At 46.2% G+C, this 25,242-nt stretch overlaps 1 long non-coding RNA gene across 3 annotated transcripts in view; it reads right to left on the bottom strand.

The window, feature by feature from the left end:
* The window catches only part of LOC111767747 (uncharacterized), an 80,433-nt gene that overhangs the window by 13,290 nt on the left and 41,901 nt on the right, over nt 1–25,242 (bottom strand). For 2 of the 3 annotated variants that reach the window (XR_011425033.1, XR_011425031.1), the window contains exons 6-10: nt 21,546–21,687; nt 4,542–4,626; nt 3,316–3,428; nt 1,891–2,061; nt 385–447 (exon numbers count right to left, since the gene is read on the bottom strand). This is a non-coding gene — a long non-coding RNA (uncharacterized lncRNA). Of the gene's footprint in view, nt 1–384; nt 448–1,890; nt 2,062–3,315; nt 3,881–4,541; nt 4,627–21,545; nt 21,688–25,242 lie in introns of all 3 variants that reach the window. The other variant, XR_011425032.1, reaches the window with a different exon arrangement.

Raw genomic sequence — 25,242 nt, 5'->3', positions numbered from 1 at the left:
AAGGGAGGAGGTGCCTCCAAGTCTCCTCTTCTCAAAATTGGCTAGGCCTTGAGTCCTCCTCCCTCTGGTCCCCTTCTTTCCACCAGTATAATTACTTCCTCTGGGCTCATGGGACCCTGGAGGGGAATAGCTTGAGGCACATCTAGCACCAGTCGTGGGTAAGTGGATTTCATGTTTACCAGGAAGGACTTCCTGGAGCAGGCCAGGAGATGGGGCTATTTTGGTCCAGGCAGGCAGTAAATCACAGCACAGAGACAGCTGCCCACTCCTCCTACTGTCAGGCTGCCCTGGAAGATGTTCTCACTCCCTGCAGTCCTGCAGTCTCTTCTGGAATGTCACCCTAACTCTGCACTGCTGAAATAGTGCTGGGGTTACACAACTTGCCTGCATAATGTGTGCTGCCTCCCTTCTCCTTTGCACTTTCCTTCTGCCTGGAGTTACCAGCATCTAGAAGAAGAAGGAATTCACATCTAGAGCTCATCAGGCCCAATACCCTTGTGGGGGACTGGAATTGGCCACCCCAAGATATGTCTCTTTGGCATGAGGAATATTTTGGGCTGGTTACTTTTAAAAACTGCAGACAGGAAAGAAACTCTGAAAAGTAGAATTTACTTACCCTTGGTTAAGAGACATTTACATTGCAAAGAAAATCTCCATCTGTAAAGGTGTCTCCATCTCTGTACCAGGAAGGAGGAATGACCTTATCTCTAGAAACTCTCATCAATGTGGAAGGCAAGGACTCAAGTCTGCATAATAATCTGACTCTTGTTTACCGTACTTGTGTGGTAATCTCCCATGATCGACTCTCCCCTCCCCCAGCCCCATCAATGTCCTCCTTTGTCTTGGGCTAAAGATGAATATTTAAGGTGGTGGCTTCAGCCATTTTGGAGAGTTGCTCAGGTTGCCTGAGCCTCTCCCATGTATACATGTTATAAAGCTTTGTTTAATTTTCTCCTGTTATTTTGTCTCATGTGAATTTAATTCGTTCTCTGGCCAGAAGAACCCAGAGCAGGTAGAGGAAATGTCTTCCTCCCCTACACCCTCATTTTACAGATGAGAAAACTAAGGCAAGAGAAGCTAAATGATGTGCCCAGAGTCAGCAATTAGGAGCAGTAGCCCGAGCCTGTGGGCCCCAAGTCCAGGATTGTTTTCCATTTTATAATGAAGTGTCAGCAATAGCAAAGGGCTGGAAACAAGCTATATCTGCACAAAAGTCTATGGTGTGAATATATATATGCAGAATACACACACGTATATATATGCCTCTTCTTTTTAAAATTACAAATAAAATCATACTTATGCTTCTGCAACTTGTTTTTGTCTTGTTTTTCACTTCCTAATGTTTTAAACATCTTCCTTCCCTCATGATTACAGCCTGATCTACCTCCTTCTAAAATTCTGGTCTCCCTGTGTGGCTCTTGCCTTCTCTGCGTCCTTGCTGAACACAGCAGTCAGAACAATCTTTTTAAAATGTAAATCAGATCCTAGCACCTCCAGGCTTAAAACCCTTCACTGCCTCCCATTACTCTTAAGACAATGGCCAAACCGCCCAATCCAGTCTCGAAGGCCTCAGGGGACCTTGCTGCTTCCCCCTTCCTGGCCTCACCTCCAGCAACCACACAGACTTCTTTCAGTTCCTTAAAGGCACTGCGCTCTTTCCCCCACCCCAAGGCCTTCTAGAAAGTTCTTCCCTCTCAGTGAAATACTCCATGCATGCATATACATGTACATACATATACAGGCATGCTCACTTTTGCACACACATTCACACATACAAACACACACACCTCAGCTAGACTTGAAAGTTCAACTCAAACATCACTCTGTTTTTCCTGACCCCCCTCCACTTCCAACCCCGCTCCAGACTGTATCAGATCTATTACTACTCACCCTCATAGCGGCATCTGTTTTCCTTTCAGTCTTTATCCAGGTGTACATATGTATATATAAATATTTGTAGAATTATTTGATGAATATATGTCTCCCTGGTGAGACTATAGGGTCCGTGGGGCCAGGGGCCGGCTTTGTTCACCACTGAATCCTCCGCATTCAACCCAGTACCTAACAAATTGCAGACTTTCCATTAATATTTATGGAATGAATGAATAAATGGAAATGCCAAAGGAATAGAGGATTGTACAAGTTGTAAAGGAAATAATGTCAAAGGAAAAGATCCTCCCTTCCTTGGATGAGTCTGTACCCTGGAATCAAGGAGGCAAGGACAAGTTGCAGGCCTTAAACCCAAGACTGAAAGGCATATCAGCTTCTTTATTTTTGAAAATCAGTTTATTTCCTACTCCGAGCCCTCAACCTGCCAGCCTGGAGATGGAGGGGGAGAGGCTTTATTGGAGCACCTGTCTCCCCTCCCCGTCATGAATAAACACCATACAATCATGTGATGCTTCAGAAACAGAAAAAGGGTCTGTAACCTCCAGCCTAACGTGGAAACCACCAATGTCACCAAGGTCCACCCCTGCAGTGACCCATTGAAACACAGCAGCCCTACTCTCTCCATGACCTGCATAGGGCACAGAACTCTGCCATGACCCAAGTCACCAGGCCCAGGGTCCTGCTTTCCTCAGAGCACCAAGCTGCCATCCCCACCAGGTCTCCTCATCTCCTTAGGGAGCTGCCACAGAAAGGTGTGCCGGTCCACATGTCCCATAGGACCTCCACACAGAGCAGAAAGCTCCACTCTTCAAAAATGTGCCTAGGACATGCATCCCCTGCTCCCTACACCAGTCTGCCCCAGCCCCAGATCTCTCTTCCCTCTCCATTCCAGAGGAGACTTGCTCATTGCCTCCTTTTCTCCTCCCTCAAGGACACCTAATGGTGTTGACGCCAGCCCTAATATCAGTTTCCCTACATTAAACCCAGCATATATGGGGTTAAAACCAAAACATTCATTCCCTGCTTGCTCCCTGGCTTCCTGGCTCCAGAATCCGCTATCCTCCATGGAGACAGACACTGCCAAGGATAAGCACCTGGATTCATTATCTCCTCCCCACAAAGAGATACGGGCTAGTGGGAAAGCTGCTAACCAGCAAGTTCATGGGCTCCCTCCTCTCTGCAAGTAGTCTCAAGGCCAAAGACAGGCTGGTAGAAAAGCTCTGACCAGCAAGGCCATATGCTCCCCCTCCCCTACATAAAATCCCAAATAAAAACCCTTCCTTTTAGCTTTTCGGGGAGTGTGGGGTTTCAGCATTAGCTGCCCTCTCTCCTTGCTCAGCACTCTGCAATAATAAAATTCCCACTTTCTTCCACTACACCCAGTGTCAGAGATTGGCTTGCTGCGCAACAGATGAGTGAACTCACTTCAGGTTCAATGTCAGTATCTCTTCACAAGGTGCAGACGAGCTGTGGGCTGCAGGCTGCTTCTGTGGACAGGAATCCGTAAAGCAAGAAACCCAAAAAGGCCAAGCCATCAGCTTAAAATGGAGGAGGAAGAAGAGACTTGAGGAAGCTCAAAAACAAATGAATATTCCAATAAATCATTTTGCCTCACCAGTCACTTTGATGCCTTACACACCCCCACCTCCCACCTGAGCCTGACCCTACTGTCGTTTGCAGGAAGGTTCGCATCCCTGGGGCTCAGAACCTTCTGTCGGGAGGGGCATCCCTGTGGGAGGAGCTGAGGATCAGAGGAAAGAGAGCAACTTGAAGAGGGACTGGGGAAGGGGTAGGGGGTACCAAAAAGATTGAAAGGCAGGAAGTAGGGAATCTGGCGGGACGTTTCCCAAAAGCCAACATTAGGAGACTCTTCCCCTTCCTTACGTCCACAAGCCCTCCCCTCTTTCTCCCTGTGCTGCTTGAAGGCGCTCTCCTGAGACCTTCATGGTAGAACTGCTCACACATCCATGGAAATTCAACTGGGTTCAGTCTGGGAAGACAAGAACGGGACTCTTGCAAAGGGTGGGTGGTGAGTGGAACTAGCCCTCCCAGTACTGGACTGCAAGGCAGGATGACCACAGGCCAACTCCTTCACAGCTAATCAACCAGAAGGATCTTCTCACCTGGTGGAGCAGAACAGAGGGCCCCTGCCCACCCACATTACATGAATTTACCCAACGGGGAGATTCTTTCCAGTAAGCTGTGGCCTCTCAGCAGGTAGATGACAAGGCACGGGGTGGATTGGAGATGAAAGAGCTCTTCACGGCCCCTCAAGCCTGGTGTCCCCATCCAGAAGGCTTTCACCTGAGCTCAGCTGTTATCTCTGGCACTCCCAGCCCTCCTAGGAAGATCTGCCCGGCTCCCACTGTGGCGCCAGCTCTGGGGCGAACCACAGGAGGTTGGGTGACTTATTCTCTTAGCTGATCTGTAGCAGCCACTAGGTTGGCTCATGACTCAAAGGCAGAAATTCCTCCTGTAGTTTATTGGCACTGGTTTCTGCCAAGGAGCTGGGAAGGGGACAAGCTCTGGCCTCCCTAAGGGCCTCTGCCTGACACATGAGCCCGGACTCAGTCTGTGACCTGGGGAACCACCGATCACACAGGATCTCGAGCTGTGTCCAAGATGTCATCTGATGTAGAGTGTCTCCTTACCATGGGCCCTCCTTGGCCGGAAATCTCCAGCAGGATCCTGGTGGTGACAAGCAGGGTGATGATAACCGCCTCACCTCACTTTGTCCTAGACAGAGATAAGAACCGCAGAGGACTAAATACCAGTGTCTGTTCAGCCCTCAATGAATGCTCGTTGAGTGAATGAATAACTGAGGGGGACACATGGCTTCGTATCAATAAATATGAGCCATCTACACGGTTCCAGAACTCCTTTATGTGCCGTGGGGAATACAAAAGCTGTTTTGGATGCTCTCTTTATATGATGGCTGCCTAGGTGAAGAAACCAAACGCATGCAACGAGCTGTGTGCATTCCATAAACATTTGCTGAGCACCTACTCTGTACTGGGATCAAGGAGACACGGCCCCTGCCTCCAGGGAGCGCACACTCTCATGAGAATGACAAGAAATCAAATGAGTAATTTACAGGAAAGTGTGATGGATATTTCCGAGTGCTGTGAAATGCAAAAAGAAGGCAGCTTCCCTGGAACGTGCTATTCAAGAAAAGGCTTCCTGGGGAGGGCAGCAGGAAGGGGAGGGAAGACAGGAGCCCATGTGACAAAGACTTGGAGAGCCAACCAAGGATGGACAGACCAGCTCAGAAGCTGGTGCAGAAACTGAGGCACGCCCAGCTTCTCACATTCAAATCATACCTGTCGAACAAGCTATCTTGGACCACTTTCTCACTTGGAGCCTGAGTTTCACCACCTGTGATAGGATGGTGATAATAATACGTATCACCATCTCTTTGGGTGGCAGGGAGAATTAAATGAGTTAATTAACACAATGAAAAATCTTAGCAGAATGAGTCTCCATATGCAACAACTAATATTGTAATTACTATTATAAGAGCTTAGCTGAGGCTGGAACCAGGGTGATCATAACAAGAGGCTGAATCCAAGTCATCCTGTTGGGACAGAGTTATGGGACGTGGTGACAGGCTGCGTGTGGGTCACTGAGAAGGAGAAATGATGGGCAATGATGTTCTCGTCATTGATGAACAGTGTGGAAACTGCAACAAGCCCTGAATTAGGACACAGAAGGCTTGGGCTTGACTCCTGGCTCTGACATTTGGCGGCAGGGTAACTCTGGAAAATCACTGAAGGCTCTGAGCCTTAGCTTTCACACGTGTAAAATGGAAATAACATTGGCAGCTCTGTGTACCGTAAAGGGCGGTCCTGCAAAGCAGGCAAAAAGTGGATGTGAAGGCCCTTTAGTGTGAAGTGCTACCAACATGTGAATTATTATTATCTTAAAGTTTCCTGCTTGGGAAACCCAAAGCACATGCTTTGACTGAACCTCCAGGAAAGAGGAGATTCTAGCTTTTTTTCTTCTTCTTTTGTTTGCTTTTAAAGTTTCTAAAGCTGTGTTTCTCAGCCTTGACTGTGTCTATAAATCACCTGGGGGTCTCAGTAAGTGCAGAGACTGACTCAGTAGGTCTAAGAGGGGGCCTGGGTTTCTGCATTTCAAACAAGCTCACGGATGCTGCTGCCGCTGCTGATCCATGGACCACACTTTGAGTAGCAAGGTTCTCTAGAGGGCAATGCCGCAAAGCAGTCACATTCCTCAGGGTGAGCTGACAGCGTAGTCTAAGGGGAGAGTGTTCGGGATCCACAGCTGTCAGGGTCCCACCAGCCACCCTTCCTTTACTGACAGTCACTCTATGGTGCTTGCTGAGTGCCAAACACTATTCTAAACACTTGGCAAATATTTACTCATTTTATTCTTGCAACATTCCTCTGTGATAGGTACTATTTTTGCCCCTATTTTACAAATAAGAAGACTAAGGCCCAGAGAGGTTAAATTATTTGGCCGAGGTCACACAGCCCTCAGTCCTTATACCTCCAACCCCAGAGCTGAGCCCAGAGCAGAGTGTAATAAAACACAGCACATTCTATGATCAGCTGCCCCTCCAAACCACAGACCAGAAAAGCAGCTGCTGGTATGTCATCCACTGCCGAAGGCTGGTTAGAGCTGAGTCACGAATGGCAGTGGCCTAAAGAAACAGCCCCAGATCAGCCCTGGTTCCTGTCCCACCCGACATTCCTTTCCTTTCCATCCTGCGAGCCGCCAAAGATCTATCCAATAAACCCTTTCTTTGTGCATATCGCAGGGCTTAAAAGCTTGGCTCTGAAGCCAGACTGGCTGGCTTCAAACGCTGGCTTCACCAGTTCCCAGTTACTTGGCTGCTCCAAGCTCAGTGTTTGCATCCCCAGTAGAGGGATGATCATTGCACTGACCCCATAGAATTGCTGAGAGGATTAAACGTGATAATGCGCGTTAAGTATTTAGCCCAAGGCCCGACACACAGCATGGGCTCCGTAACTGTTCTTGGTATGATTATTAAGGCAAACGTCAGAATAGGTCTGCAGCCCCTGCGCTGTGAAATCAGCTGCCACACCGCCACCCCATGACCCCCTTCCTCAGACTCTGGGAGAAGCCACCCAGGGTGTGAGGGCTGGGGCAGCGGGAAAGACTCGCACTTCTGACAGGAAGTTCCAGGCCACTGCACCTGCCAGCTGCCTTCGACACTGCTTCTCCTAGAACACGGGGAACGCGTCACATTGATGGGGGCCCTTTATCTCACATCAGGGAAGCACTTTGCACAAATGTTTGGATCAACTTTTCATGCCTCTGGCCCCGGGCCCGCTTATGAGTCAGGCTTGCAGTCTCAACTCAGCACCACACTTGCTCCAGAGATGGTCCTGAGGCTGCATGCCCATCCCTGCCTGCCTCCCACCCGCGTCCCCCCACTCCTACCTGCTGCCACCAGCCACTGCCCTGGGTCCCCCAGGAACCCAAGGTGAAAGAGGGATGTTGAGTGACGTGAATGCCAATTGCCCAGGAGCCACACTGGTCCTCCAGGATGTGCTAACTGCTATTAAAAGATACTCCAGGTCATTATTGCAACATTATAGGGACACAGCTGATTGCAGCTAATCTCAGACTCCCTTTGTGTTCCTAACGGAGGGGAGCGGCCTCGGGTGAAAAATCCCATTTTGTGCCTTTCTTCTAAAATTTATTTTAAGAAAAATAACCAGGGGCCAAATATGATACTCAACCATTGAAAATGAGTAAGATAAGGGTTTAGGTACAGAGCAAGCAAAACACAGAACAGAACAGAACTTTTCTCAGTCAGGTGGACATCCGAGATGACGGGCACAGGGACGAGTTAAGGGGTAGAAGATAGTGAATGACCTGGCGAGCAAATTGTCCTCTTTGATTCCCTTTTACAGCTTCCGATTACATCAGGGAGAAACTCTCCTTCAGAGCTGGTGTGCCTTTAACACCCTCTGACACAAGCTCGTTTCCCTTTTTTTTTTTTTTTTTTAAAGATTTTATTTTTTTCCTTTTTCTCCCCAAAGCCCCTCGGCACATAGTTGTACATTCTTCGTTGTGGGTCCTTCTAGTTGTGGTATGTGGGACGCTGCCTCAGCGTGGTTTGATGAGCAGTGCCATGTCCGCGCCCAGGATTCGAACTGACGAAACACTGGTCCGCCTGCAGCGGAGCGCGAGAACTTAACCACTCGGCCACGGGGCCAGCCTCGTCTCCCTTTTTTAACAAAGAGAGAGCTGGCCCGCATCGGCAGGCTCCCTGGCTCGGCTCACTTGGGTTAAAATCTCAGCTAAGGCCCACACTGACCCTGGGACCTGAGGCAAGTTACTCAACCTCCCCGTGGCTCAGTTTCCTTATCTGTAAAATGGGGAGAATAACAGCCCCTCTTTCACAGAGTTACCGCAAGGACTGAATGAGGAACAGCATAGGAAGGCTTGGCACAGAGCACTCAGCCAAAGCGAGCGCCCGTGACTCGGCAGTCAACAGTATCTGACTGGAATATAAGAGCTTTGTCCTCCTTGTATTTATTTTTTAGTTTCTCTTCTACTTGGGGGACACAAAATTGTTTTTCCATTTTTAATAGCAATATAAAATGTATTTATAAAAGAAATGTATAGTCATGCATCGCTTAACAACAGGGATAAGTTCTGAGAAATGTGTTGTTAGGCAATTTCTTTGTCAGGGAACATGGTGGAATATACTTACACAAACCTAGATGGTACAGCCCACTACACACCCAGGCTACATGGTACTAATCTTATGGGACCACCCTCATATATGCACTTTTTTCTTGACCCAAATGTCGTTATACAGCACATGCCGGTACTTAAAAATCAGCCAAAAATAGCATATTAACAATAAAACAGATAATATAAGGTTGTGGCAAAAATCACTGAAAGCGGTACTTGAATGACTAAATTTTGGGAAGGCTGATCCAGTCCAATCCATTCACTTTGCAAGTGAGGAACTGAAGCCCAGAGAGGAAAGTGACTTCCCTGAGGTCACACAGCAAGGTAGCACAGAGTGCTTCTAGAATCCAGAACCCTAACTCCCAGTTGAGTGCTTTACCCGACACACTGTATTCAGGTTCACTAAGTTGATAGTGTCTTAAGAAAGGACAAATTAAAAGGCATCTTTGAAGTGAGCGGCTACTCTCTTTGAAGCCCTAGAATGGGGGCTATTATACGGAAAGCCTCAGCTACAATGAGTCACTTTGCTTACAAAAAAGAGAAAGAAAGAAATAGTATAATTTTCAGGGTTTTCAAAGAGTTTAGGCAAGGCGCACAAACAACTCAGAACCCAGGACATTGTTTTCTTTGGAGAATGTGCAAGATATGCCTTTGGGTTCCTAATTTTTTTCTCATAAAAGCATATTCAGGCTAAAGCAGAAAATACTGTGATGATTTTTTTTATAAAAGCAGAAAAGGGCAGGCAAGAGGGTGTTTGTCTTGTTGGAGAACAAAGGATTGATTTACGTGGTCCGGTGTAACCGCAGGATAACAAGATTACATCGTGAGGGAAATCAGTCCAGCGGCAATTGGAGAGCAGAAGCCAGGCTACCTCCAGCCCTGGTCTGAGCACTTACTGGCTCGAAAACTGCACGTGGAACTCCCAACCCTCTTTATCCTTTCTTTTCAGTAGACAAGACTGGGGAGTCTTTTAATTTCCCACTTTCTTTGGCATTGATTACTTACAAACTCTCTAGCGACCAGGGGATGGGCTTAGTTCTATTAGTGGGAGGGACCACCCCCTCCGCCTGCGCCTGCACCCACTGCAACGAGCAACACACTGAACTTCATCTCTGAAGAGGCCCTTCCCTCCTAAGACCGAACTCACATCTGATGAATGGAATCGGGAGAAAAGAGGAAGAGTTGGAGGTGAAACCAGAAAAGGGGTCTCCCCAGGAGCATATTACCTGATGTACACCAGTGTTCCCTGGGCGTCCTTCCCGCCCGTTGCTCTGTATGAGGATCACAGACTCAAGAGTCCTCAGGGGCCAGGCAGCTTAGGGAAATGAGAGGAGCGGGCCATCTGGGGACGGTGGGGACCTGGAGCTTGTGTGCCTCTCTAAAGGGGCAGCAGCAAGTCAGCTCCAGTTATCTATTGCCTTGTGATGTGGGCCCAGTATGGCCAAATCTTTCCATCATTAAAGAAAAGCCAGGAACTTCGATTTTTATGCTATTTTTTTCTGATTTTTAAATGTCAGTGACTAATTCACTTTTTTCCAAACTTCAGGGTAGGCTCAATACAAGTGTCTAAGCAGCAGATCCAGCCTGCAGGCACCTCTGCTCTGTGCCCTCTCCCTAGGTAATCTCATTCCTTTCCGAGCTTCAAGCAGCACAAAGCATGGGTAGTGATTCCCCCGGCCACACTGCAGCCTGACCCTCACCAACGCTCTAGATCTGTATTTCTCAGCTCAGGCCTTCCTCCTGGTTTTGTTGTTATTGTTGTTGTTTGTTTTGGATCAACATTTAAGGCATGGATGGAGGAGAAGTAGACGATGATGGAAAGAGAGGAGAAGAACCTAGTCAATGGCATCCAACATGGTAGAGAGGTCAGGATTATCTCTTGTTTTTCTTGTAGCCTCAACACTGAACACGGCGCCTGGTATACAGTAAGTGCTTAATAAATGTTTGTGAAAGGACGACAAAATGATGGAACAAACTGGAAGACAAACAGAGCCTCTCTGTTGTCCATAAGGATCTGAAACCAAGATTACCAGCCACTGTAATGGAATCAGGGCTGGAGAGACTGGAGCTTATGAAGTCTGAGGTCAAACTAGGAGAGAAAAGAAAGGTAGAGAATTTTAAATCCCATAGCTTGAGTCAAAGTTGGGATATATCATTTGGAGACAGAAAGCCCGGATTTGAGTCATTGCACTGCTAATTAGTAGCCACACGATTTGGGGCAAGTCATGAAACCCCACTGAGTCTCGGTTTCTTCATCTGGAAACTGGGGCCAGGATTATCTAGCTCCTAGAGGTGACTTGGAGATCAAATGAAATAATGGATTTTAAAATACTTTGTAAACTGAAAAACACCTCTGAAGTGGCAGAGGGGGATAGGGGAGTCAAGTCACGTAGAAGATGATGAGTCAGAAGGACAATGCAGAGCCAACATGCTTCTTGGGCTGTCTGCATCATTTAAGGTGTCAAAACAGCTGTTGGCTTAGCCCTTGGCTTGAGTCATCCTGATTAACAGGTGCATGGCCAGCCAGGAGTTTGACTCCAAGTTGACTGGACAACTGAATGGGGAGGAGCTCCTGAACTTGGCCAGGGACTGGAGAAGGCTAAGACCGCGGCCAAAAGAGAAAGCAACTTTCCCTGTCCAGCCCAAGGACAAGTGAGTCTGCCATGAAACTCATCCTACAGTCTGTCTCCAAGGGTACACGTGTAACACTTCTTCCAGGGTGTCTCAGCGTTGATGACGAGGGCACTCCAACAGACGAGCTCATTCAGGGTGTGAATTATTTATGTTCATAACATGCAAGTTTACAAAGGTCCATTAACAAAAATTACATCTGGCAACCACTTGTAAACAATTACAATAACTGTGGTTTTAAGTAGAGAGTGAGATAATACAATAGAGCGGCCGTCCTCAAGCCTGCAGAGTCTCTCTCTAACTGACCTCAGCAGCTGGAAGCTAGAAAAATGGTTAAGAACATGGGCTCCGGAGACAGACACACCTGGTTCAAACCCCAGCTCTGTCATCTTGGGCCACTTAACCTCTCTGAGTCTCAGTTTCCCTAACTGTAAAATGGGAATAATAATAGTAGCTACTTTAGAGAGAGGTTGTTAGGATTCAATGAGATGACCTTTGCAAGATGCTGAGCATAGCGCTTGCCTCAGAGAAAGTGGTCCAAAAATGAAGACAGCCTGTCTTCTTCCACAGCTGCTTTGGAATTCCATCTAAGATCTAGTCCCCATCTCACTGGGATCCAGAGGATTCTAGACTGTTAAAGGTGGAAGCACCATTTAATTGAGACTATTGAGGACAGAGGGTTTTTTTCTTGGAGTCAAAGGGTATCTTGAAGGTCCATAAGAGGCTCTCTTGGGAGACGAAGACCTCACGTTGGAAAAGCTCTAGACCACCCATGAGTTCTTCACCAGAAGGGCCCCACTTTGGTAGGTTCTTTTAATATGGGAGTTCAGTGTAGGATTTCGCTTCATGAAAAGCTTTCACTAGCAGAAGAAATTCAACCTCTTCATCGTACAAAGAGAAGCTGAGACCCAGAGTGAAGTGATTTGCCCAAGGATACCTCATGAATGCGTAACAGACACAGGACTGGCTTTATGTCTCCAAACCTTGCTTAAGCATAAATAATAATGTCTAAATTGTTAATTATTGGGTAATTAACATCCCCAATGCAACTATTCTGTCCTTAATCAGATCAAAGTTACACTCAGTTCAATATGCTCCTTCCCCTTGAGACATGGGCTAAAAAGACATTATCTCATGTCCGAGGGAGGTGGAGAATCTCACGTAGGCATAAACATGTGTAATATATACCTTGTGGCTGTGCATGGGTGCTTTGTGCCTGAGACCTGCAATATAACCCAAGAAGCTTCACCTTCTGTTGCTTTGCTTTGGCTTTTATTTTCAAACTGGTGGAAGAGCAAACCCAGCCAAATTAAGAGAGATAGGGAGGAAATAAGAAAGGAGGGAGAAAAGGGAATGCACGAAATCCCAAATTAGAAGGGTTCTGGATATGTACAGTCCTAGCCCTCAGGAACACCCTTAAATTCTCATTGTCCTGTCCTCATGTGCATCCTCAGAGCTGGCAGGTCTTGAGTGTTTATATGAGCCAGGCCATGTTCCAAGCACTTTGCACATATTTTCTCACTTGAATCTCTCAAGAATCCTAGGAGGTAAGTATTATTATTCCCGTTTTACAGATGAGGGAAGAAGTACAGAGAGAACTAAGTAAACAGTACAAGATCACAAGACAGGGGCAGAGACAAAATTTGAATTCACATTCATGTGACTCCAGAATTATTGCCCTTAACCGTGGTATACAGTGGACTCACGCTACTGCCATGTGTAATTGACACAAATTCAGCTAGATATGTTCAAATAAGCAAAACAACCAGAGAGCGAAATAATACAATAGTGTAGGTGGTCCCACCTGTCCTTCTACCCACTGATCACGGACCCCAGGGTGAGTGTCAGATAGAAGATGTGCTCTGACAGTGGGTCCATGGCCACATGCCTTTTGTAGCATCATCACCACTGCATAAGAGAGTAACTCTAGACACACTTCTTCATTTCATCTAAATGTAAGCCAGCTATGTCATTTCAGAAGCAACAGCGGTCTGGTCCAATACCGGGAAAAAAAGGGCTATGTTTTGACTCCATCAGTCTCCAACAAAGGCAAGTCCTTCTGAGAGATGTTCAAGGGAAATTTTGACCACATCGAATTTTTCTTCTTAACAGGCTCACTTTAGAATCCAATTCCATTGTAAGTTATGCCTCCTTCTCTGGACCAACAGAGAGCCTGATGGGAAGGTAAGAGAGCCAGCTGTTGGTCTTCACTATGCCACCAACCTGGAGGGAGGCACCTCCTCACTGTCTGCCAATTGAGGGGTTGACTAAGTTGATCACTGAAGAGCCAATTGATTAAGAAGCCCAGACCTGGTATTTGGGTCTAATCTCTGAAGGCTGATGGAACTGGATTAAACTGAGTTGAGCTCTACAATGAGGCTGCCCAGACCCTCGGGGGATTCCAGGTCTCACACGGTAGACACTCTCCAACCCAACCACCCTTCCCGGGAACTCCCAATTGTTTAGCGTCTGGGCTGGGCCTCTTCCTAGGTCTGTGGGGAACCGAAAGGGGGCGCTTCTTGGCCGGGAGGCACAGTGGCAGCTGGGCTAGGGCTCGGACTTAGACCCGAGGAAACAAACACAGGCTGCAGAGCCTCTTTCCATCCAAATCAGCCCCCCTCCCCGGCCCGGCAACTGGCCACTTGATAATTCATAATCTCGATGACAGAAGAGAGATGGGGGAGCCAAGAGAAGGCAAGAGATCCTTTCCAGCCAACTGAGATCTGCTGTTGAATCCAGAAGTTTATTTTATGAAAAATAAAAAGGGAAAGGAAAAAAAATTGAGCAAGGGCGATTATAAAGTCTGAGACTGAACACGGCTGGGCCGCCTGCTGTAAGACGAGGACGTCCTCCTCCAGCCAGTGGTTTTGTCTTCTCAATGCCAAACAACCAGCCATGTTGGCTTTGTTTTCTTTATAAGAATTGACCCATTTTATTTGAACAAATAGACCAATTGTTTGAGTGCCAGGCAATATAACCTTCATAGTCTTCTGCAACTTAGCAAAATTTCTCATATAACAGCTTTGCACGCCTGCCTGGGCTGATGAAACATACAACTTAATCATCGAGGGCCAAGAGCCAAGGTGATTGCTGGAAGAGAGAGTCAAACATCACAGCCTATGTGCAAGGAAGGTCTGGGGCCCCACGGAACTCAGTGGAAAACAGTGCTCTTTGGAACTGGACCCTATTAAAGGTGAGCTCTTCCCCCAGTGGAGTTTCACTTGTAAATACTGAAAGGACCTAGAAAGAGACAGTTCTAGACGTAACCCTTCTGCTGCTTACACTAGAGTTTGTAATGCAGTACCCCCTCACTTCTGTGGTCTGCCCCCTGGAGAGGGTCCCTCTGCCCCTAATCAGATGTGCTCTGCAGACCAGCCTGCTTCAGGAACCAAGCCCCTCTCTGCCTCCAAAGGCTAAGGAGGCACCCATTTGCTACTGGTACACTTATCGTCTAATTTTAGGAAGTAGTGTGTGTGTGTGTGTGTGTGTGTACACATGCATATATATAACTGATATTAATATTAATGTTATATCTCTCTTGTACCTGTGAACTGTAACACAACCCCAGAACCTTCATCTCCCATGGCCTTGCTTTTTTTCTCAAAGTGGTTCATGGATAAGTCCTTCCTTCTCTTACCAGGCTAGAAATATCTCGTTTCCCTAAATCAAGAGAATCCCAGTAGATCTTAAAGGAGGGATCTTAAAGGTCCATTTTCCGATCCAGTGCTTGGCTCCCTGTTCCAGAGGCCAGCACAGGACTGGCTCACCGTTGGCATTCAGTGAATATCTGGCAACTTCATCAGGAGGCTGGTTAAAAGACTGACCAGGGCTTGCCCTTATCAAAGGCAGCTTCAGGTCCTTGGCTCTGCTTCCTTGCTTAAGCCGGAGCTACAGGAACCTTAGTCGTCATCTAGTAAACGCACACACACGCATGCAATTGTAAGTTCCACAAGGACAGGTTGGGATCCACACTCCCCCTCCCCCCTTCTCAGGGCAGCTCCTGAGTCAAGGACTCAAGGGCAAGTGGTTAATTTGGGAGGTGATCCCAGGAAGCACCCGCAGGTGATTGGAGAAGTAAGACGGAAGAAGGGAAGGCAGGCAAGACAAGATGTGTTAATGAGCAATTGAGTCATATTCCCAATGGGGACCTCTGGGAGAGGATGCCTCAGACTCACCCCCACCAAGGGTATTTCATGCCAACTCCTATGTGTGAATTGAAGGCTACTCCTGCAGATATCAGTCCCCAGGCTGCCCTGCTAAGAGCGGAGCATACGCTGCAGCCCAAGAAAGCGCTCAGGCAGAGTCGCAGGTGCATGCAATAAGAAGCTGGTGAGCAAGGGAAGGATGAGTCCTGGGGGGTAGGAGCAAGGCACTAACAGTGGCTGATACAGCTGGACTCCTCAGTGCCTGTAGCAGGGCCTGGCACATTGCTGGTGCTCTAAAACAAGGTTGCACTAATGAATGCAATGCATTATTCTATTGGCTTTAAAACTTTTTTTAAATTTTTTATAAAGAAGACACTTTGTCCAAAGGAAATCTTATGAGCAAAGATTACATAGTTCTGAATGTAAAGGGCTTAAAGAGGAGTTGCCTGATTTAAGGATAAAAGCCCTATCACCTCCCGCCACCAGACACAGACAGCTGTGAGGGACATCTAGAGTGCCTTGGAGGGCAGGGTGCCAAGTCCTGATTTAATTCATGCCGTTCGTTTTACAGATGGAACCATGAAGTGCCATGTCCCTGGTGACACCACGAGTTAGTGCTGGAAGCCAAAGGCAGCCCAGGAGAGTGGGTCAGTGGGGGTGGGCACCACCCTGAGAGTTGACTCAGCCTCAGCAGGAGCCTCCCTTGGAAGCACCCGGGAAGCCCTTGCTGAGGGCTGGGATCCTCTTCCCCCAGGACAGGCAGGGAAGAGAGAATCACCCATTGCAAAGTAATGACACCTCAACTGTCTCCAAGAACACGAGTGATTGAGTCCGTTGTCATTCATGTCCCATTGCTCCAGAATCAAATGTTAGCAGCCAAGAAGGATGTCAGCACCTTCCATTGTCACCATCCCCAAATCTGCTTTCCACAGCTTCGAGAAGGACTGTTAGCTTGGATGGGCAGACTCTACACCCCCAGGCAGAACTGAGTCCCCTCTTCCCTGGGAAGGCATGCCAAGCAAGCACATCTTGAGGGGGCAGCCAGGAGCAGAAGTCTTGAAGAACTTAAAAGCATAAGTTTGCACTAGAAAGCCAAATTGCTAAACTGGAACGAACTCACAGTTTGGACAGGGACAAAGAGATTGAAATGTGAAAGGAAAGATCTCAGTGTCGACTTCCAGGAGCTTTGCATTTCCTGTGGCAAAGTTTGCCCACCCCTGAGTCTGCCACCAACACTGAAAACTCCCAGCTCAGCCGCCTTCCTTCCAATCTTGACATCAGTCCAAAAACCAGGTACAGTAGCCAAGGCCACCTACCAGTTTTATGAACGCAAGAAGGAAATCCTCTTCCTTAGTGTCTCTGGAACACCCTTTTTTCTACACTAATTTTAAGTAAAATCTACCTTTTTTCCTCTAGCCCTGCTTTTTCTTTTCTTTTCTTTCTCTTTTATTTATTTATTTACTAGCTCTGTGCCTGGCGTACAAACTCTCATCAAATATTTATCGAACAAAGGATTGTATGAATATTTGGATCAATCTTCCCTCTGAGGAAAAGCTTGAGGTTTTGTTGTTTTGGGTTTTTTTAATTTTTTAATTTTTATTTTTTTAAAGATTGGCACCTGAGCTAACATCTGTAGCCAATCTTCTTCTTTTTTTTTTTTTCCTTCTTCTCCCCAAAGCCCCCAGGTTCATAGTTGTATATGCTAGTTGTAGGTCCTTCTGGTTGTGGCATGTGGGATTCTGCCTCAGCATGGCTTGATGAGCGATGCCACGTCCACTCCCAGGATCCGAATTGGCAGAACCCTGGGCCACCGAAGCAAAGCGTGCAAACTTAACCACTCTGCCCCGGGGCCGGCCCCTGAGTTTTTTTAAAAGCCCATTTTTTGACCTTCAGAGATCTTCCAAATAGGACAACCATAAGGATGTTGGACAAACTGCATTCTTGCTAGAAGTTGAGGTTGGTAGGTGGAGGGCAATGCTGTTCATAGTTCAAAATTAGGAGTGATGGACAGTAAGGGGCATGCGGCCACAATGGAGACCACCACTGCAGCAGCCCCTCCTGGAGGGGTCTTAGATCCCTCACCGTGGCCCCAGGCAGGGGGAGGTTCATCAAGAGTTTGCCTCTTGGTCGCAAGGTTGAAATTATTTCCAGTTCAGAAATTTCATAATTCAGAACACCAATTGACTAAACATTAGGATATTTCTGCTACTGGCTATGATCATGTCTACATGCTCAAAACACTTAGCCTGATAAGGTGATTTGGAAAAAAAAGAGATTATTTTGATCCAAAACAGCCACCATGATTTCCACCTAGGAGAGAAGTCTGCAGACATCAGTCCATCTCCGCTGCAGCCTGAGCTTGTCTTTCTTTGGCCTTACCTTCTCATCATTAGCACTAGAGCACCGTGAAGTGAGCAGTAGGTTTTACCTTTGTTTATTTAAATCTGCTATTTACTAGCCATTCTTTTATCTTCAATAAAACAGGCTTACTGTAAACACAATTTTTTTCAAACAACACAGACATCAACAATGAAAAAAATAAAAGTCACTGTCAACATTCTTATGAGCATCCTTCCTTTCACTTCTCTGATTCCATCATCAAATATTTTAACATTATCCTGGTGATTCCAGTCCCCCAAACTACCTTTCTTTAAGTATGTTGGGCTAAGCACTTTATGTTATCTCATTTAATTCTCACAACAGCCATAATGTGGCAATTATCCCCTTTTACAGATTGGAAACTGAGGCTCAGAGAGGTTGTAACCTGCTCAAGGGCACACAACTAATAAGTGACAGAGCTGGGTTTCAAATCCAGGTTCACCTTATTCCAAAGGGCGAATCTAAAAAAAAATAGCTATCATATTTTTATCCTTTTACTATGTGCCAGGCACTGCGCTAAGTGCCTTATATGTATTCTCCCAGACCTTTAAGCAAATTGATAAGGTAGATTTTATTCTACTGTTGAGAAGTCTACAGCATGGAGGGGTTAAGTGACTTGCCCAGAATCACACAGCTGGTAAAATGCAGAGCCAAAAAAGCAAGCCCAGGATTTCTGACTCCTGAGTTGGTGCTCTTAACCAGAAAACTACATGGTCCCTCTATCCCACCGCTGAGCCCATTTAATGTATATAGAGAGTCATACTCCACACGCTGTTCTGTACCTTGTTTTTCTCGTAGTATGGGCAGTGGGTTTTCAATCCTTGCCTTTAAATTTGAAACGACATGACCCAATTCTGCTCCCTTAAGCCAATAGCGGGCCCCCGCTCCCTGTACTCGATCGCAGCCCACATCCTGACCACTCACTCAAGCACTTGCCCTCTGTCCCTTCTCGACTCCTCACCTTGGTCTCCCCTTCGATTTGTCATCTTGCACCTACATCTCAAACCAGGTACTGCGCGGAGGCCCACTGACCCAGCCCTTAGGTTTCATACAAACCCTCATCCCTGTCATTCGGCCACTTCTGACAACTCTGGTGAGCCACCTCGCCCCGTCCAGCCGACTACCCAGAACTCAAACCCTCAACCCAGCTCTTGCCTTGCGAGCAGTTGCTGCTTTCCCTGGATTTGCTCTGGCTTAATAAACAAGTCAGCAACAGAAATTCCATCAGATAACCTCCAAATTCCCTGTAGCTGAAAAATAATATCCAAAGGTATCACCTCCACTTAAATTAGGAGGTAAGAGTTTCTTGGTAACTATGCACAGACTACCCCACCCTGAGGTTAAATGATGTCCATCGCTCTGCTTGAGGTAATCTCACTGTGTGGCTTTGAGCAAGTCACCTCAGCTCTCTTGTCATCAGTTTCTTTATCTGTCAAACAACAGATAGAAGTAGATGGTGCCAGGCTCCTCTAAACTCGGAAATTCTATTATTCTATGATTAAAGAAATGACAAGCCTGGTAGATAGTAACCCCATCAATGTTTTTGTCCGGTCATTAGCCAGACTAATGAGGCCGTTTATGCAATCCAACTGCAAAGTTCACTTTGGGGGAGAAGAGGAGGAATCGGGGCAGTTGGATGTTCCCAGGCATCACTGGGGCCAACATTAAGTTGATGGAAGTGTGCTGGCAACAGTGAAAGGAAATCAGGGGGCTCTTCGCATAAGTGGGGTGCACTTTGGAATGAGGGAGCACTTTCTGTGAGTAGAAAGCTATCATCTGAGTGAAGCCAAGACGAAATCTACTTTCTGAAATTTTTTTGTTTGTTTTCTTTTTAAAGTTTGGCTTAAACACTTGTTTTTCTCTGTTCCTTATGTAATCTTGTGGGATGCGGCGTCAGAAAGTCATAAATCATTCATGGTGCTCCGGGAAAAAAAAATCACTTGTGCAGAGCAGATGCAACTTAAAATGAAATGGGAGAAATTTTTGCACGAAACCCAAAGAAAAACGTGACTCGTATGGTTCGTAGCCCAGGCTGATGGCCAAGTCCAGCGATCGCTATGTGGCTTGGTCATTTGTTTCTGGCTTCTCGTTGTGCTTCATTTTAAATGGAGACTTAGCTAAAGATACAGTCTGTCACAATTGTACTGCATTTTTCCAGGAGTCTTAGAAAAGATGCTAGAGTCGTGGCGTTTGTGGGGACAATTGAAACTGACAGATTTTATTTCCTGCTTGAAGAAACCAAGATTTTTGGATCTTTGCCAAAAAAAAATCCCTTTTGCAGTATACCCATCACTGCTGTCCATAATTCTTGTGGATTAATTAAACTCCCTTTGTAAAATATCAATACTCTTCCCCAAAACCCACACAGAAAAACATAAGCAGCCCCCAGCCGCAATAACCTATATAACTGATTCTCAAACATCAATGCCTTAAATAAATTGCTTTAGCTTTATAATTTCTAATGTGGCAGCTAGCTGTGATGAGATTTCTAATAAACAAGCAAATTATGGAGGGTTTTTTTTAACCTCTTTCATATTCATTAACTCATTCGAGCTTCACGGAAGTAGCAAGGACGGATATGTGTTCATTCATTAATTCATTCTTATAGCAACCTTAACTGACTGTGAAGCCCTATGCTAGGGCACTAAAGATACAGACAAGATAACGCCCTTGTCCTTGCGCCACTCACAATACACAGGGTGACAGATATGTAAAAATCATTATAGAGAGACAAACCAAAATGAATAAACTCCCAAAAGTGAAATGCTTTGCCCTAGATCAAACAGCTGGAAAGTTCTGGAGCAGGGATTTCCTCCTAGGTCTCCAGGTCTAAGTTCAGAACACTCTCACAGAAATCCTGTAGCTTTTTGTAAATGGACAAGTTTTGATGGGAGAAAGTGAGGAAAAGAAAGCCCCCAGCCTGAGGTCCTGCCACTTAGAAGAATAATCTGGGTTAATCACCTTAGGAACCAGTGAGCAACCAGCAGAACTGAGGAAGAATTCTCAGCAGAAACGAGGGGAGCGTTCCCATAGGTCAGATTCACATTTCTCCTAGTCGCCCTGAGATAATGTCCAACCTAACAGAGTGCCTGGCACTGGGTTTGTCCTCAAAAAATGTCTATTTACTCTCTGTTCAATTGAATTCAAATTAGTCATATGACCACTTGTGGCTGTGTTACCAAATGACAGGCAGTTGCCCCCCAAAACTCTTGAGATCTCAGTGATGTTGCCTTGAACCCCCAGTTTCACAGCTCAGGAAAGACTTAAACCATCCTCAAGATCTTTGCTGTTTCCTGGTCTTGAGAATCTTATCATTTGGCTCCCTGTCGCCATTCTACCCCCATATCCCGAGGCACAGACTTTTCCCCATTTTCCAAGAGAAATCTACTTGTGCCAACCACTTGCTAAGCTTTCAAGAATCTACTGAAGATCAGGCAGTTCTGGGGAGAAATTACATCATGCATAACCCAGCATGGCTGAGTCACCATCTTGCTGGTTGTACCCACCCCGATCCCTCTCATATTTCCCTCTCTCTTTCCAGAGCAACAAATATATTCTTCTTCTTTGTTCAGGCCCAGCTATGCTATATATGCAGAGTCTCAGCGTCTACTGTAGGTGGGCTTATCAAGAGGTTTTTTCCCCACCACTGTAAATCTCTCCTCAGGAAGAATTCTCAGACCAACTGCCAAGACAATAAAAATTTTCTGCCTCTCCCTCCACTCTAAACTAAACTCAAAGATGTCCACCACTGCCCGTTGTTTTCAGTATTTCTGTGGCCACGCAATGAGAGCTGCCAGGGGTTCCTACCATAACACAGCTCCTCAGTGCTCTCCTTGCTCAACCTAAGGGCTGCTCTCACTTCATCCAATGCTCAGCCTGTCCACCTGGCTTCGATTCCTTGGCGTCACATGCTTTCTACACTCCGAGTGTGGTGTGATGTTTTCTGGGTCTGTAGCAATAAGCAACAGAAAAAAAAAATCATTAATCACCTGCTATGTACAAAACACTATACGAGCGAGTGGGGAGAATAAGGGATCATGGCCTCTGTCCTCCAGGAACTCATAAGCTAAGCTTTGGTATAAACTTACCATATAATCTTAGGAAAATGACAGTTTCCAGGCTTCAGTTTCTTCACCTGTGAATTGGTGGTGTTATAAACACCTGTGTCATAGGGTCATTGCAAAAAGCAAAGAAAGTAAAGTGGGAAAAAATGGTAAAAATGTTAAGTACTTGGTTTAGTCCATGGCTAGCAAAAATAATAAATGGAGGGCAAATATATAAATCCATACTGATTGCTGAGTGGAACAGGAAAACATCTGTAATACAAGGCAGACTTTGATAAGCTTTATAGGAGAGATACCAAGTGGTGGGGTGCTGTGTGCGAGGGGAAGTTTCCTTCCAGCTGAAAGGCTTGAGAAAGACCACTCGGAATAGATAGAAGCTGAGCTAGTGAGATGATTTATGTAAAGCACTCGTGAAGAATGAGTAGGATCTGGACAAATGGTCTGGGGAAGTTCCCACAAGGAGTTGATAATCGGTGCTGAAAAGTTGTCTATTTCCAGTGGTGTTTCAGTCCTGAAGGCTGCATGCAAAAGTGTTTTATTACTTTTCAACTATAAAATAAAGGGATTTTTATGACCACTATGAAATCACTCGATTTCAGCAACAAGGAGCGCATCAATCCCCAGGGATATGGAGATGAAAGATCGCCCCCTTCTCCACCCTGCACTCGTTGCGCCTGGAAAGCCTTGTTTCCAGATATGCACGTCACAGTTTAATGGGGATACCTGTACACTAGGGTTTGGCCAGAAGTTGGCGCTATTGCTGAGCCAGAAGCTGTCATCCAATTGGGAACTCTTTTCAGAGCTAAGTGCGAGGGACCAAAATTCTCTTAAACTGCTGCGGGCAGAACAAGTGTCCACAGGTGGAAGTACCACAGAAGTGGATTTCGGCTTCGTGTAAGAAAGAGCATCCCAACAGTTAGAGTTGCCCAGTCAGAACAGTTAGTGAGTCCCCATTGCCAGAGTGTTCCAGAAGGATCTGGAGAACTAACTCAGAGTAGCTGTAGGAGACATTTCTGCGCAGGCTGAGGGGTTAGCCCAGAAGATATACACATGTCCTCCCCGATTCACACTAGACATGGGTAGCTGTAGTGGTATGTCAGGCGCTGAGCTGGACACTGGATCACCAGGGTTAAGAAAACAGACACGAATCTGACCTTTCTTGAGTTTAAAGTCAGCCAGGAGGTGGGAGAGTATAAAAGATATTAAGCTAAAAGTCACAAAAATATCAATATGGCTTCAAACTATGACAATTGCTATGAAGAGAAAAAAGAAGCAGCCATGATAGCATACGACAGAGAGGAGGGGGCCTCATTTAGATTGGGAGGTGCAAGGAAGAGTTGTTTGAGAAACTGACAAGCAAGCTGAGTTGCAATACAGATGATACAGACAGACAGACGTATCCTAGTGCCAGTGGGTTAAAGGGGTGCCCCCATGCCTGGCCTTTTTTTAAGTCGACAGAGAAAGGAAGCCAGCTGCCTGTAAGAGTGTGGAGTCACCTGTCAATCTGAGTCTCAGTTGGTGTATCCAAACTCACATTAGGCAGTGTCAGTGTAGTCAGGCTTTCTTTACCGCAGTTATTAGTTTCCATTTGCTTTTTCTCTGAAATTTATAAACTCATCAGTTTATTCCTTCATCAATCCATCAATCCATCCATCCAGTCTTTGGAGAGGTTCAAAGATATCTAGCCCCCAATCTCAACGGAGATGGCTGTATGCAATCTATAATGGAGGCTGCTATGTGCACAAGTTCCTGTAAGTGAAGATACATTGAGAAGATGGACGGAAAACTTATGGAAGTTTGAAGAAGCTAGAAATTCAACACCGATGAGGGCACGAAGGGAGAATTTTTTGGAAAATGTGGCATGTTGAAGCACGCCGGGGAATTCCAAGCAAAGTGAATTTGAAGGAATCAAGTCTCACTCAGCATTTGGGTTCTAAAATCAATGCATAAAGCCAAAAGAAAATCATAACTAGATAGTAATCAAAAGCACCCTTGCAAATCTGTCCAGCAGGGACCACGTTGGAGAATGACATACTATCTCGCAAGAAATCCAACACAACTGGTGTTTCCTCTCGTCCTGAAAGCAATTGCTGTTGCTTCAGCTGAGCACCAGATATGTCTGCGAGCTTGCTTTAAGGTGGCTTGTTGTATGAAGAATATGAATTCTTAAATGCTGACCTCACACGTAGCACAAGGTCCCTGGGAGCAGAGAGAAGGAGCAGGCCTTCCATGGCTCCTGCCCACTCCACTCACCGCTGACCACGGGCAGAGCGGGCAGAGCGGGCCCCAGCAGCTTCACTAATTCACTCTTGCTCCCAGCCTCTCTCTCTCTCTCAATCAATTAGCCTACCTCTCTTTATTTTTGCCAAATAAATAGTTAAATTTGCATGCATTAAATATAAATATGATGTATATCCAGCACAACATCATCAAAGACCTGAGGCTGGCAAGGAGCTGGCCTGTCAGAAAATAGCTGGGTGACTCAAGATAGCTGAAAGTTGGGGTCTGTGTTGGTTTCCTAGGACTGCACTAACAAGCTACCACAAACTGAATGGCTTAAAACAACAGAATATTAGGGGCCAGCTTGGTGACGTAGTGATTAAGTTTGCACACTCTGCTTCGGGGTTTGCAGGTTTGGATCCTGGGAGTGGACCCACATGCCACTGATCAAGCCATGCTGTGATGGCATCTCACATAAAATAGAGGAAGATTGGCACAGATGTTAGCTCAAGGACAATCTTCCTGAAGCAAAAAGAGGAAGATTGGCACAGATGTTAGCTCAAGGACAATCTTCCTGAAGCAAAAAGAGGAAGATTGGCAACAGATGTTAGCTCAGGACCAATCTTCCTCACCAAGAAAAAAAAAAACCCAGAAGTTTATTCTTTTTGGCCTTTCCCACTGCACTCTCTTTCCACCAGTGTTAATCCCTAAGGCCAAGCCCTGTTTCTGCACCTGCTTCTAGAGAACCCAACCTATGGCAACCTAACCTTTGTTGTTATTCACTTTCTTGTCTTGGCCAAGAACCCCTCAATCTACACGTCATAGTTGATGAGGCGGCAACATCCATCACAGTGGAAGCAATAGGGATGGTGTCATCTCCTGTCCTCTTAGACAGTCTACAGGCTTCTAAACTTGCCCTCACTGAGATTTTTCTGTTTAACTTAGACTGACAAGTAAGTGGAGATACCATCAGATGGTGAGGCATTTGGTCATTTTCTTGATGATCATCATTTTCTCGTCCTCCCAGAAGGAATCACCAGGAAAGTATTTGATTGGCAGGCCCGTGGAAACACAACCACCAGCTCTCTAACCTTGCCTCTTGCTTCTAGCGCAGAGGGCAAGAAATGTCTTCTGAACCGCTCACTACCTAAATGGTGTGGGTTGAAGCACATCCTAAGGTTGCTTATCACTTCTGGGACGTTGGGGTCCACCTAGAAGTG

The sequence above is a fragment of the Equus caballus genome, chromosome 14 (genome assembly GCF_041296265.1).
Source record: "Equus caballus isolate H_3958 breed thoroughbred chromosome 14, TB-T2T, whole genome shotgun sequence".
Classification (NCBI taxonomy): domain Eukaryota; kingdom Metazoa; phylum Chordata; class Mammalia; order Perissodactyla; family Equidae; genus Equus; species Equus caballus.
Note: the sequence above shows the minus strand (reverse complement) of the source record. Positions and strands in the feature narration are given on the sequence as shown.